At 45.1% G+C, this 12029-nt stretch overlaps 1 protein-coding gene across 2 annotated transcripts in view; it reads left to right on the forward strand.

Annotated features, from left to right (window-relative positions):
- Window positions 1-5701: 5701 nt before the first annotated feature.
- Window positions 5702-12029, forward strand: part of ADIPOR2 (adiponectin receptor 2) — a 44937-nt gene continuing 38609 nt past the window's right edge. Inside the window, exon 1 of one of the 2 annotated variants that reach the window (XM_030041047.2) lies at window positions 5702-5814. The gene's annotated coding sequence lies outside the window, so the exon portion shown is untranslated. The remainder of the gene's footprint in view (window positions 5815-12029) is intronic. The other variant, XM_030041048.2, reaches the window with a different exon arrangement.

Below are 12029 nucleotides of genomic sequence, written 5' to 3' on the forward strand. Positions count from 1 at the left end.
TTTGTGGGTGTAAACAACTTTGGGAGCAGAAAAGTTGGCATTGTTAGGGCTACTATTCATCTGGGCATCCTTGGATACCTCCTTCTTTTTCCACCTAAAATGTTTTCTGGATGGAAACAAGATGACTTTTAGCCTTTTGTCCCAGCACTCCGGACCTCTGGCAGCCTGGTTGGAGCCAGTAGTTCCTATTGGACTGGAACCATCTAGCGATAGGAGAGAGGTAACCATTAGATTTCTACACCACCCCCCCCCATGCCCACCCCTCCCCCCTTTTTTTTGCAAGACCTAGGTTTCAGTCTTCTTGACTTTCTGGGAGTTTTGTATCCAAAAATTTGATCCTGTTAAACTCTAGCTTAAAACTTAATTTCTATGGCGCCCACACATAAAAGGACCTCCTTAGGGTGGTAGTAAGTATAAAATAAGAGCACAGCCAGTTTGGTTTGATGCAAAGCCAAAGAAAGTCAGAAAGCTGTAGCAGAACTGCTTCTTTACCATGGAAGTTAAAAAGTGGTGGACTTTTGAGTTGTGCCTTGTTAGATGTACAAAGTGGTACAGGGATGTGGGGGTGGGGAGCTATGCTTGATCCTGAGCTCTGCCGATTATCTGCTTTATAATCTTCAACAAGTTACTTGATTGCTTTTTAGCCTCCAGCCTCCTCCTGTATAAAATAAGGAGCAGAATACCTCCTTTTTCTGTAAAGCTCTTTGAGAAATATGGCTGAAAAAAAACATAATTGAAGGCCTACCCTCTACGCTCATTAACTCCGGCAGGCAGACAGCTGTATCCCCATTGTGCGGGGACACGCTCGGTTTGGGACAAAGAGGCTCAGCGGCACCTCAGAGAGTCAGAAGTTTGGAGGTGGTTGCTGGGGGGCTCAGCAGGAGCCTCGGAGAGTCTGCTGCGGTGAAGCCCTACTCTGGCACAACACTGGAGGGAAGACCGTTCTACAAGAGAGGTGAACTCAGGGCTTGTTTAGTTATGGGTATTGAATATCTTGTAGCAAGAGTATGGCTTAGGGAAGTTAGCCTGGTTTCTGAATCAAATACCTGCCTGCTCAAATTCTGTTTGCAGTTCATATGGATAAGATATTCACACAATACGCTATTATATAGCATGTGCTGGTAACCAGCTGCCACATTCCAACCCTGAAGTCACTGCACTTCAGGGCTGATAGAAATGACCACCCGTAAGTCATGTAAAACTAAAATATTTTGGAGTTAAACGCACTATGCAAATACACAGTTATTGCAAGTCAGTGAACATCAGCTCCTAAATGGAGCAGAACAGGATGCAAATCTGTCATCATTTTCCAACTGGCTAGTAATACATAAGTTATAACGTGAATGAATGAGGCCTTTAGTATGTTCTGCTGCAAGGTAAGCTAAGCAATAGCTGATCCCAGAACAAACAGAAACTTCCGTTTTATATTAATTATGGTAAAGAGATAGTGGCAGAGTTGTGAGAAAATTTAAATGAACCTTTTAACATTGCTGGACTCTAAGGCCATTTGCATCATTTGGAGGCTCCCATTCTTTGTCCCCAAAAAGACAGTGCCTACCCAGAGCTCAATGTAACAGAGAGACGGCTGCCTTTTGCAGTTCAGGAAACAGCGAAGTTGAACCCAGCCACACAGCGTGAGAGTAACTTACACTTTCTATATGGATCCAAGTTTTGTAGCCCTGACAAAGCACAAATTAAGCAGATCTTGTTCAGTCATATAAAATCAAACATGCAAGGGTCTTGCTCTGCTCACTTGACCGTGTCCAGGCAGAAGCCTAGTAGGTTTAAATTAGGCTGTGGGAGCAATTCCTAATCACCTGTGGCTACAGAAATGTAGACAGTATTTTCATCAGCTGACGCAGATGCAGAACAACCCAAGGACACCTTGGGAAATACCTTCCAGTGACTAAAGGGCATTTCTCAAGTGTCTGTCACAAGGTATTCCAGAACCTACTGCTTATATGGTCATTCACTTTCATTTAGCTTTTGTTTACCTTTCAGGTTAAAGAGTTTCTAGAAGATACGCTATGAAATCAAGTTCACTGAATGGCAGGCTCTGAAGGAACTGTCGTATGACAGACAGTGAGTAGTTATGAACATAATATCGGACCCCTTTCTCCTCAAAGGTAGACTCTGGCTATGTCTAATACCTGGGACCCAGAGATGCGTCCCATCTCCTTGATCCAGGTGTGTATCCTGGTCATGTCCTGACTCCTCCAGGACACTGCAGGCACCAATACCCCATGTGCAAAGGCTTATGGATGCAGAGACCATTGAGCAGGTAGCGTGTCCCGGCTCCAGCTCCAGTGTAGATAGCTGGTGGCTTTGGGACTAGGCCATGTCATGAGCATACCAGCTCTGAAGTCTAAATATAACTAGCTTCAAAGATAAGCAAAACAGATTTCCACGGCCAACAGGTCACATACTAGAAAGGACTAAAAGAATCACGATCAGCCGTTGTAAATCCTCAAATAACAATAATAAAACCCCCAGTATAACACAATGATCACAGCATGTTCACCCTTCAACCCGTTGTCAGTCTTTTCCTGCAGGGCCTGAAGCTGTTACTACACCCTCTTCTTTCTTATCTCTGTTTAAATGACAGTGGAAATATTTATTTTTTTTTGCATTAGGATTCAAAAAGGCATGATCTACTCATAGCATTTCCTCAAAGAGAGAAAGGGGGAACAAACGGTAGGGTTGGGAGTTCTCCCTGTGAGCTGGGATAAAATGCAGCAGCCATAAAATGGAGTACTAAATATTGCCCTGTGACACTCAAGTTGGGTGCCTGCCCCAAGTGTTACAGTTACCTCTCCACACTGCCCCTCCAAAGCAACTCAGGTCTGATGGCCCTGTGCTATTGGCAACAGCTCCAGCTGTTTGGAATGTGGTGGCTGCAGGAAGCACCAGCCTTCAGCAGTGTGACGGAGCGTGCAGTGAGGGTCAGGCCTCTTGGTGATTTGGGAGGGGGAAGAAGACTCTGATAAGGAAGGAAATACAAAGAGAATGAGCAGGCACTGCTTTACTGGGAGGAAGGGAGATTATAATACCTCCCCCAGGCCCTTTCCCATTAAAGCTGCCCCATGGTGCTGTCACATGGTGGCAGCCATCCTGGGGAATTCAGAAGGGAGCAGCTCAAGTATGTTTGCCAATAGAGATGAAGCAGTTTAAAGGCTTGTGGCAATAAGGCATATCCTGAAAAAAAAAACCAAAACAAAACCAAAAAAGGTCCAGGCTCTTCCTTACCCTTGGGCAGTTTTATTCTGAATCATAATTTGTCTTTCTAGAGTGCCATATAGCTGTGTCAATCCTTTGCATGACTGCAAGAGCGTCGTGATCACGCGGGATGGGCAGGATGAGGCATTGCCATGCAAGGACACATTACAATCCTGGCTTTCAGGGGAAAAAAAAAAAAAAAAAAAAAGATGTGGGGTAGACCCAGTGTCACTTAATGAGTGTCACAGTCACTGTGCTGGAGCTAATTGTAGCCCTGCCTCATTCACAGCTCCAAGGAGCTGTACAAGTGCTAAGCCATTACCTGCCTTGGGCTGAGAAAACATCTAGACCAGGCTTTTAGAGTGGCAGCCCTCTGCAATTCACTGTGATGATGCTGGCCATTCTCAGTTTCATTTACCACAGGCAAATTAATTCTCTCTTGCTCGGGAATAACAATGGAGTTAATGACCTGCCAATTTTCACAAAGCACAGGGCTATATATTTAGGACAAAAACATTCAGAGATAGAATTAAGGCAATGGACATTTTATATTAATGCTAAAATTTCTAGGAATTATCTGTAAATGCCCAGGAAGTATATTACTCAGTTTTCTAAAATGTGTCTTTCTGAATGAATACTTTGCCCCGTATGTCACAGCACAGCTTTCCTTTTTGATTTCCAGGCTCTCGAACCAGAATAAACCACCGTAATTCCTTTTATTTAATATTTAACGCAACAGTATTCCTATCTCAATTTCCCTCTTAATTGCCTGAGTACATATTAAGTTACGGTGACAGGAAATGACAGATTAAAATGACATGCAGTTTTTATATATATTTTTCGTCAATGGAGCTGAAAATATGTTAAAATCAGTAGCGCCATTTTACAGATGAAATACTGAGAGGGGGCAGGAAATACTTCATCCGGCAGGCACAGGGTGGAGCCGGAGCAGGCTCTGCAGCTGCTACTCTGCGCTGCTGCCCAACGGCTGTCAAAATACATTTTGATTGATGAGAGAAACTGTAAATACATGTAATAGTGCAACTGTGATGTTCAGTAACTACCTTGCTCTCTTCAAAATAATAAAGATTTTAGCAAATGTGTGAGATGGGACAAATTTTCAAGGAGACAATAGGGAATCATAGTTTTATAAATAGGGTTTTAAGGAATGGGCAGTATGTTTTTAATGTTGGTGGGTGTTAGGGGCCAAAATGCTTCAAAACCTAACTTATAGGGATAATTTTGTTCCCATTAACTATCTTGTTCACAGTCAAGTGTTTGAGCTAAAATTTCTGGCTGTGGATACAAGTATATTGGAGTGCGGCTCAGCAAAGCACTGAAGTGCGTAGAGCCACACAAATTACTGATAGACATCAGCCAATTGTTCTCCTTGGCAATTCAAGATTGTCCTCTAGCAGGATAGCATTGCCGTAGTGTTTTGACTAGTCTCACTGTACAACATGAACGTGTAGGCTTTCCACCATTTTCCCCAAGGACACCACTTCAGAAGCCGAGATCTCCATGTCACATAGGTTTTCCTGCTGCTTGGACTACACTTCCCACTACTGAACAGAGGAACTTCTTGTTCTCTCCGGTGTTCCCTCTCTGTCCCCCTACATTAGACAGAGGTATTCAGGCCCTGTCACAGGAGCCAGGTTTCCCACATGCCTCCAGCAGCATCAGGCCTGGTAATACTGTCGGGTACTTCATCTTTCTGGTGCTGCACTGGCTGTGGCCTCCCCACCCCGTCCCACGTTCCGGAGTACACAGTTCAGCCCCAAGCATTAAACCCCGGCCCAGTGAGGCCTCTTCCGCCGCCACCATGACCTGTGGCAGCTGCCGTGGCCCCCGGGGACGCTTCACATCTCCCCACCCTAGTGAGTTTCACAGTGTCTCTCTCAGCCTGGACGGCTCTGAGCTGCCACCACGGGCGGCCCCTCTCGGGCCCCTTTCCGTCACGCCTGCGAGAAGGGCTGCGTGGCCCGGGGTTTGCCGTGACACCGCTTTCCGGAGAAGACGGTCACGCTTTGCCGCCCACTCAGGGCCCAGAGGAAGCGGTGTCACGGGAGAGCCCCCCGCCACCCCGAGAGGCAGGGCGGACGGGCCCGGCCGTCCCCGAGGGGCCGCCGCGCCCCTCCCCGGCCACCAACGGCCACCAACCGCCCCACGCAGGCGCTGGCCCGCGCCAGCGGAGAACAAAAGCCCGCGCAAACGTCACTCGCTTCCCCCGGCCAATCGGAGCCGGCTCCCGCCGGCGGGCGCGGCGGGGGGGGGCCGCACCCCTCCTTTCCCCACCCTGCGCGGCCCGGGGCGGACGGGCGGGCGCCTCGTGCGCCTGCGCGGCCCGCCGAGCGGCGGCCCCCTTCCCGACTGCATTCCCCGAGATGCAGCCGGGCCCGCTCCCCGCCCTTCCTTCCGGCGCGTCGTGCGCAGGCGCGGTGGGGTGTCCCGCATTGGCGGCGGCGGCCTCGTGCGATGATGACGCTCTAGGGCAAGGAGGAGGCGACGGGGCCGGGGAGGCGGCAGCGGTTGCCGCAGGAGGGGGGCGGCGCGGCGCGGGGCGGCGGGCAGCACCTCGCGGGCGCCGGCCGTTGCCAGGTGAGTGCCCGGGGGGCCCGCGCGCCCCGCTCCTCGCCGGCGGGGCTGCGGGGCCTGGCCGCCGCCCGCGGGGCCGGGCGTCCGCCCGCCCGCTCGGCGGGGCGGCCGAGGGGGAGCCCCCGCGGCAGGGGGGACGCCGCTTTCTCTCCCGCCGCTGCTTCCTGGGGACGGCGGCGGGGCGGGGGTCGGGGCCGCGGCTGCTCCCCCCCCCCCGGCCCCCCCACTCCCGCCCCCGGCGCGGGTGGGTGGCCGGGGCGTTGGGGGAAGGCCGGCGGTGAGCGCTGCCCTGGGCCGGGGCCGGGTTTTGTCGGCGCGGCGGGGAGCGGGGCCTGCGGGCGGTTGGCCGGGGGCAGAAGCGAGCGGGGTTTGTGGTCAGGGTGTTTGCTCAGGGGCACGGAGGAGGACTTGGAGATGCTCGGCTGGAGGAGGCTTTAGGCCAGCGAAGCACTTTTAAGTGGGTCAAGAGCACTGTAAGTGGGTCTTGTTTGTAGCCTTCTGTACACTTGTTGCTTGTCAGGACAGGGAAGTCTGCTGCTGTTGCTCCTACAGTCTTTTTTACGGAGGCGATAAAAAGAACAACTGCTCCACTTGCACAGTATGGGAACCTTGCTTTGCCTGCAGAGCACTCTGTGTGTGTGTGTTTATGTGTATACATTTATAAACACTGGAGTTATCAACAGTAGATAATGTAAATATTCGACTCTAGTGTAACCACAATTTGGGTATTCCCAAGTGACAGTTCAGTAAACTTTTAAAAAAGTTTGATTTCCTTGGTTTTTTCTTTTTTTTTTTTTTTTTTTCCCCTTTCCCTGGGAGAATCAGGTATTCATCTCTTGTTTGCTTAGGATGAGCAACAAAGATGTTGAAGCATATGGTAATCGGCTAGAAGACAAAGAAGATGTGACAGCTGTTGTTCTTACTGAGCTTTTCAAACAGTGTTGGTTTCTCTTTGTGTCTGTCTTAGCCTTACAAGTCAGTTGATTTATTTGCTTTAGTAGATGTGTGTGTTGGCACATGTTTAAGGAAAACGTTGGTATTGAATTATAACTTATTTGGCATACAGGCTTTGTGACTTTGTGTGTGTAAACTATCGTATGCACCTGTCACACAGCAGAAAAACTTTTAGATGTTATTCCTTATTTTAAAGATACATTTTTTTTTTTCTTGGTGCAGCATTGAAGTTCTTCAGGCAGTTGAATTGTCTTGTGTATCGCAACTGTGTTGTATATTTTTTAAAATGGGCCAGGTCCTCTGGGCAAACCCTTCAGGGCGTAATCTGGTTTTCAAGAGTTGAGGTCTTAATGCAAAATTTAAACTCTTGTTTTCACTCCCTTGCTGTAAGTCAGTGTCAGGGAGTATTAAATTCCTGGTTATGTCCTGGCTGTGATCTTCACAGATCTGGAAGTCCATGAAGAGCTGTGTACTGCACAGTCCTCTCTCTGAGTTATATTGTAAAGATCCTCAGCTTTCAGAGGCCTTTTTGTAGCATTTCAGTAGCGAGGTGCTTGATTTCTACAGAATCTTAATAAGACTATATCAAATTTAGTGGTAGCTGCTGTAACAGAGGAAAATACATTTCTGATTGACAGAATTAGGTGTTGTGTCATGGAACTACCGGGTGCAGCACGGTTGTGAAACGCAGCCTGTTTTCCTTGTTGTCTTCGGCTATGAGCTACTATTGATTATACAAGAAAGGAAGTGATTGTGTTTTGGGTTTGTTTTTCATTTTCCTGTATGGGTACTAGTCAGTTCCAGTTATGAAGATCTTATGCTGTGGCTCTTGTGTTATAGGGATAACTTATAATGTGTAAACTTCATCTGTACTGTGACACTTTAATGCTATGTGAAGACTGTGAGCTTGTGTTAGTAGGCAACTTGAAAGAAGTTCATTGTTGTGTTGGAAGTGTAAGATTAGTTGATAAAATATGGAAATGACTCCCTTGTCTGAGCTGACAACTAAATATGGTTAAATGAACCTGTGGATAAGGTTGTTGGCAGCTTCATTGTGAAGAGCATGGAAAATAGTTGCTAATGTGGAAAACTGAATTGGAATTAGTGATGGAGGAGTTAAAAGCTGCATCCCAACTCAGCCTGGGTTTTCAAAATGATGCTTTCTGAGTATAAATCAGATACAAAAAAATAATCTGGTGTGAAAGACAAGAGTGTATTTTTGGCATACTTAAACAAAACCTTTCAGGGTGAAAATTCCTTCAACAGGTTCTTATCTATTATATGTGTGTTCTCAAATATAAAATGTGATGAGTATAGGAGCTTAAATTGTATCAGGTCTTCAAGAGAGCCAGACACAAACTAAAGGGCTCCTCCTTACCCCCCCCATCCCAGTCTTTGCACCAATGGAGTTGTATCAGTGCTGTTGAACTGGTGGCATTCCTACTAGTTTGCTCAAGTGACTAGTGAGGTGAGATGGTGGTTTTGGCAATGTGGGTGAGATTCAGACTTGAAGCCTGACTTCTGGATTCAGGATAGAAAGGCTGGAGTTTGAAAAGCCTGTGCTTGCTCTAGGCAAGAGTTTCTGTTGATTTGTCATGAAGGAAAATTAATGGGAATTGGCAGGGTATGTAATGCCAGTGATTTTAATGCTTGGATCTCTGCTGTTATCTTGTGTCTTCAGTTGCATGTTCAAGGAGCTGTCTCAAGCATTCATGTACAAAAGGTGCTCAATATTGGGCACTAAAAATTTTACAAGTTTTACAGGTTTCTGGTTGTGTAACCATATTGTCCAAGACACTGTGCAAAGAAACAAGGCTTGCTTTCGTCAGTGGATGTCTGTGCATGAGGAAAATCTTGATAAGGAAACTCCAGGAGGTTGTTGGATTATTATGCCATCAGCAATTCAAATGCTTAAATAGGAGTAGTTCTGAAATAGAAATAGCAGTTTTGAGTATTTATGATTTGAAAGTGTCTGTGTCTGAGTCATTCACTGAATTTTCTGGCAGACGGTGTTGGTAGGTTTGAAAAGACATTACACGAGATAATGGTAGTGATTATGAAAAGGTATTTGAGACAGAGTTTAAGGGGAAGACCATTACTTTAAACTGTATCGTTCTCTGATAAAAATTGTTTTAAATGCCTTATCCTTTCTACAAGACATCATATTTCAGCTGGTTGTACTTAACATGGTGACCAGCTGCCTCTGCTTTTTAAAGCAGTGTGTTTGTCAAGACAAGTTCAATAGAGAAACTGGTTTTCAAAAATTAAGAATACGGAGACAATCAAGGTACTAGTTCTGCTTCTTCAGAAAAAAGTTTTCTGAAAACATTTTTAACTTTCACTTGTTTATTTGAATATGGTCCTACTACCAGAACATGTTACTTTTGAAGTAAGGTGCTGCAGATCAGTATGTAAACTAATAAAAAGCAGGAGGTGAGTTGTTTCTACGTAGTTCCTGTTGCAGTGCTTTGAAAAGAACGACCTCCTGCCTTCTGTGTGGCAGAGTGAGAGATTCAGACTTTTATCATCAGGTAACTGTAAAACTTAGCTGGAGTTTAACTTGCCCGGTGGTTACATATGTTTTCTGGAAAGTTTGTCTCAATGGTTTGACATAAAAATAAAATCTTTATCTTAGTCCAGTTTGAAGATGAACCTCAAGGTTTCCTTTCAGGACACAGTGACAACCTTTTTCTATACAGAAGACTGCTCACTATATTGTGATGTGACAGCTGGTGTGGTGGTAAGCAGGCAGCCTTTCTCAGGGAAGGAGGTGCCACAGCTTATACTGCTGCTGCTTGATTTGAGAGGTAGCAAAGAACTTCGAGCGAGGAGGTGTTAGCAAAATCAAGGTGCTCAGAATTTTGAAGAGGAAATATATGTTTAATACCAATTTGCCCTCTGATTTAATATGATTTTCAATTACAACTTCTTTGGAATTTTCAGAACTTCATGGAAATAACTCTGTCCTTCATTGCTTTTTGTTAAGTGGCATCTGTTTGAGTAACGATATGGCCAGGGTAGGAAGAAAATTACTGTACAGGTTTTGCTTGGGTTTTTTTATTTGTAGCTTAATGGTCTCTTGAGCAGATGAAATATGTTGTAGGGATGATGGGTATAAAATAAAATTAGATTGCAGTTGTATTTGTTGTTGCGTGTAGCCATGATTACTCTTGTATTCTAGAGTTACAGATCTCTGCTGCTCAGTTAGCAGAGGAGAGAGTCTCTTTTTCTGTCCACGCAGGATTCTTTGGCCTTCTGTGAACTGTACGTGTGTCAGTGAATGTTTTGGGACTTCTCAGGACTGCCTTGTGGTTAAACTGCTTGCAGAAAGGTGTCTTCAAATGTATAGGTAGATATAAGGTTCATAGGACATAGAATTGTCAGTGTAGAAAAATTTGCAGCATGGTTCAGATGGATTTCAGTAGCTGTGAAAATGCAATGGAGTCTGCTGGGATGTGGCAGCTGCTGTAGCTCTCTGTGAACAGGACTAATTAAGCCCTTGTGAGAACAGAAAATAGTCAGGCACTATTCACAGGAAGAAAGTGTTGGAACAGGCAGAGCTATAATCATTGGCTCTAAGGTACCTTTAGACAGCAGTAAGCAAGAGAGTAGACAATTTATTTGCAGAATGGGTTGAAAGTCTAGTCTGAATACTTAAAATGGGTATTGCAGTGTTCTGCCAGCAGATCTAAGTACATTGCAAACTTCTATTGAGGCGTGCTGCAGGAAAGGCTACTTCCTTTTTTTACCCTTTCTTATACTCTTCGTTCTGGCAGTATTTTATCTCAAAATGGTTAGCATTCTTGTTTCTTCATCTAATGTTGAAAACCAAACTTATACTAGATATAGATGTCATAATGTTACAACATTGCCTGCATTTGAATAGGTCATGTAAAGTCTAGCTGTCTTTGCCAACGTGAATTGTTGTTTTTCTAAATGTAGCTATGATCATCTGCATATATTCAAAGGTAAGGTGTGGCTAGGCTGACTTACCATAAGTATGCCAAAGCCTTTTTTTGTATTTGTTCGTCCAATTTTCCTCCTTAACCAAATTAAATGCTGTTTTCCCTAACCCGTTGGGTTCCATCTGCTTGGAGGATTGCAGAGACTGCCATTCCCTTGTTTGAAGCCAAGGTCAATTGTGCTGCTCTGGGTCTAGAGGATGACAATTTATATGCCACAGATTTCCTTAGGAGATCACTGGGTGTGTTAAGCAGTTCTGCAGCTTTTACATAAGGGTTGTTTTGTTGGTAGGAACCTTTAGTGGGCTTTTCTCTTGTTTTAATGACAGCATTCTGGTGAGGTTCCTGTTTTACCTCCTTACTGATGGATATGTTTATTGCTCGACTAGTATGATTTTCTCAAAATGTTGTCATAAGTGTGTTTTAGTAAATTGGATGTTTATGGATATTTGAATAAACAGGCTGTTCTTCTGGAGGGAACGTGCCATGGACCTTCTTGCTGTATGAAACGTATTCCTCATGTAATTCTGCAGACCTTTATTAAAGGCACTTGTTTGTGTTCTTCTGATTTCTTGTGCAAACTACTTGGTGGGTGATACTAGGTTTTGGACCTGTTACCATGATAAGGACTTAAAGCCCACATATGTCTGTACATTGTTTCTGAGTTTTGGTAAAATGCAGAACTTCTGATGAAAATGGAATAATTGAATTGAGGCAGTAAAAGCTGCCTTCTGAGAGCAAATACCACCTCTGGCTTCTTAGATTAAATCTGACTGGTAAAATTCCTTTAGCTAGTGGTAAAATTCCTTCAGCTAATCTTTAACTCCTGCTTGTACTAGAAATACTTATATCTGTCTCCCAGTTTGCAGTGGGAGCTGTTTTAAAAAGCCATGCAATGCGAAGATAAGTGTAGCTGAGGCTGGCTATACTCTCAGTCCTGAGAGTACTGGCAAGCTTTTACCTGCAGGGAAGGGGATTTTAGCATTTGAAACAAGGAAGTGGATGGCTAGTAGGACTTGAGATGAAGAGCTACTGAACATGCATTTCGGCTTCTCTCAGCTGACAGTTCAGGTATGCTTTTGTTATGAAGAATACAGCACTGCATTTCCTAGGGGGCTGCTCCTGAGAGTTAGTGGTTGCCATTCCCTGGTGTAAACTGAAGGATGTACTTTTTCTGTTTTCCTTCCTAATGCTTTAATTTATGTCTTGGTCTCCATGGCTGGTGGAATTTGTGGGCATTTATTACTTAGACAAATACTAGTGCTGTGGAGATAAGTTAATGGTGGTGGAATCTTGTACTTT

Source organism: Aquila chrysaetos, chromosome 17 (assembly GCF_900496995.4).
Source record: "Aquila chrysaetos chrysaetos chromosome 17, bAquChr1.4, whole genome shotgun sequence".
NCBI classification, from domain to species: domain Eukaryota; kingdom Metazoa; phylum Chordata; class Aves; order Accipitriformes; family Accipitridae; genus Aquila; species Aquila chrysaetos.